Below are 3,339 nucleotides of genomic sequence, written 5' to 3'. Positions count from 1 at the left end.
CGGTGCCTCCCGGCTGCCTTGGCAGAGCCCGGTCTCCCGAGGGGTCCTGCAAAGCCCCCGAGCCGGCTCTGACTCTGGGAAGCCGAGGGCCAGGGCAGCATCCCTGCCTGTGCCTCCCAGGTGCCGTCACCTTGGACAGGGAATTGAGATCTGTCTCCGCTTAGTTTGCGGCAGGTTTGGAGTGTTTCGTACTACACTGACGTTTCCTTTGTTGCAGGGAAGTTCTTGCTTTCCTTCATCTTTTTTTTCCCCCTAGAATATTTCCTGCATGTTGATTTTTATCCGCTTTTAAGCCGAGATCCCATGTGTTTTTTATTTTAGTGTGACATTGCTATCTTTAAAAGAACAAGGATTTGTGCATCTGTCTTTTTACTAATGATGTAATTGTTTCTGTGAACAATTTATTTCAGTCTGTTGATAAAGACCTGCATGTTGTGATCAGTGGAGCAGGGAGAGAGAACAGGAGGAGGACAGCTCTTTGATCTCATGTCCCAGAGGAACCCAGAGTTCCCTGTCAGGAAAGGAAGCCATCCTTACTGCAAACAGATTAAACTAACTTAACCACTTTGACCGGTCACAGGACCCAAGGGAACAGCATGAAGCTGTGTCAGGGGAGGTTTAGGTTGGGTATCAGAGGGTGACTGGGCACTGAACAGGCTCCCCAGGGCAGTGGTCACACCATCAAGCCTGTGAGTGTTCAAAAAGTGTTTGGACAATGCTCTCAGGTACATGGTGTGATTTTTGGGGCTGTCCTGTGCAGAACTAGGACTTGGACTTGATGATCCCCCTAGGTCCCTTTCAGCTCAGGAGATTCTGTGATTCTGTGACTTTTCCTAAACTTATCATTTCCAAGCAAACCACAGGTTAGTATAGAGAGAACTGGTCTGACTGTAAAGACTTCTGTCATAAGTTCTTGCAGAGGGTTAAAAATTTTTTTCATCTGGCTTGCATCTTCCATGCCTAATATTCACTGCATGTGAATGGATTGCACTGGTTCAAATTGTGTCATATTTCCTTTATTCTCGTGAAATAGAGTATTAAAAACACTGGCTATTAGGGATTGGTGACTGTACTCTGACCAGACTGTGCTTATGGCTTATTTGATTTGCTTTTAATTACCTAGTCTAGAACCCAGACTTTCCAACATGGTTCAGAGGAGAGGAACGAGTCCCTTCCCAAAGTGCAGCCTTCAGGAACTCCCTGGGTGACTTCACCGTTCCTCCTGTAGCTAATTGTGATGATCTCCCTGCCTGTGGCTAGATGAAATAGTTGGTTCTTTCCTCTTATAATTCCAGCTAACAGCAGTGCTGCAGTAATGAGCCCTTCTTCAGGGGCTTAAGGTCAAATAAAATAGTATTAATTTCAAATATTTAAGTATGTCTTTCTGAAGTCCTGCCTCACGTTAGCAGATCCTGTGCAATGTGTAGGATGTTGGATTCTCTTTGTGTGCACAGAAATGAGATAACAAAAACTGTTCTGAAAAAAGTGCTCATGGAAGAAACAGTCCTTTGGGAACTAAGCACAGTCCATTAGGTTCTTTCTTAAAGAAAAATGTTTTATATCTCTTTGTAATACAAATTTTTTTCCTAAAATACTTTCAGCAGCAATCATTATTAGTTACTTAGTGGATGATTACTTAAGAATCATCTGCCATTTCTGAGGTGCAACGAACAGTTTTAATTAGGCTGGCAAACACAAAATCTGTATGGGTTTTTCTGAAGGACTACACCAGTCAAAGAATGTTTTGACAGATCTAAGCCTTTTTTTTCTTTGCTCTATTTTGAAGCCAAACAAATAGTTGTCTTGGTGAAACCATAAAGGAGAGCTAGCTGCCACCCTTAATGACTCTTCTGTAGGTTTTTACTGATACAGGATTCAATGCATTATTATAATACTTGTGCTTAAAAGCAATATAAATGTATATTTCTGGTGCCTAGATCTTCTAACTGAGCAGTTTGCCCAAACTGTAAAGAAAGGAAGTGTGGGGATGCCTGTTGAACCAAGGACTTCCTGTAGTATTGAATTATGAGGTGAATGCTTTTATGAGTGCCATTCATTACCCAGAGTCTGCTGGGGAGAGATATAGCACAGGAGGGCACAGCCCTGATGGTAAAACCTGTCCCAGCTGCTGGTGACATTCAGGGACTCTCAGCAGACTACTGTGCTTGGAGCACATCCAAGGCATCCAGCTTCCATATGTGCCACTAAGAAGCAGGGTGTTTTTGGAGCATCCTATGCTCAGCTGGTGGAAGGAACTATTTGGTGAAAGAAAATATTTCTTCGCTTTATCTCTGCATTCTTAGGTTCATCTCCTGTGGGAATTATTCTAAATTCTGCTTCCGCAAATCAGCCTAGTAGCGAGGAAGAAGGGGAGTAATAGTGTTTGTCTGCTTGGCTGCTGTCCTGGGGGTTCTGAAAGGCAGCGAGGAACAGCCTGGTCTCCTCAACACTGCAGCTGTTTGAGGATGGCGAAGAGCAGAGGTCTTTCAGCACTGCATTGGCTCATTCAGAGCTGTTTACAGCCACTAAGGTTGGGAACCTGGGCTTATGTTTCAGGAAAAAAAAAATCTGTTCTGATCTGGATGCTAAACAATATGTACCTCTTACTCCAGAGATAGTGATGAGTTTCAGCTAAATTGGATAGCAAAATAAATCACTGGCTTTAATGCTTCTCTGGAAAATCTAGATAGTTTTCAATATTTTTAAAATCAATATAAAAGGGCTGATTAGTCTCCTAAATCTTACTCTTAAAGATAAGTTTTACAGTCACTTGTAAAATGTTGGCTATAAAAATTTCTCCCTAGTAATTATCAGCAAAGGATTGCAACTGAGGTTATTGAAGGTCTCAGATGCTTATCTTTAGGCCAGAGGAACTACACCTTTGTGGATGTGGGTCCAAGTCTCTGTTGGGCACTTTTTCTTTATGTAGTTTTGTAAGAATTGTTCATTAACTCGGTTTCAGCTATTTCATACATCTTTAAGATGGTAAAGGAAAGATGAAAATTAAATGGATTTTTCTTCCAGTGAGTTCTCAGTGAGGTTTTGTTATTCGTGCTGTGCAAGTACAGAACACTGATAACTCCAATCTGGAAACCAGCAGCTGCTCAGTATTCTTGCACTGACTGCCTTTTCTTATCAAACGGACACTCTGTGTGAGAAATAAGGACAGAGTTGGCTTTAATTTAAGCCAATGCCTAAAGTGCCACTGATTTCAGTAGGAAGGAATTTTGCTCCTGTATCTCTACACTTCTGCAAAGAACTTTATAAGCTGATAGTTTTGTCTCCATATGTTCCTTTCTTTGTGTGGGAGGGTCTTTAATGATTCTGATATTTTGTCTT

This window comes from Corvus brachyrhynchos, unplaced genomic scaffold, assembly GCF_000691975.1.
Source record: "Corvus brachyrhynchos isolate BGI_N302 unplaced genomic scaffold, ASM69197v1 scaffold5, whole genome shotgun sequence".
Classification (NCBI taxonomy): Eukaryota; Metazoa; Chordata; class Aves; order Passeriformes; family Corvidae; genus Corvus; species Corvus brachyrhynchos.
The sequence above is the reverse complement of the archived record's forward strand: the minus strand, read 5'-3'. Positions refer to the sequence as shown.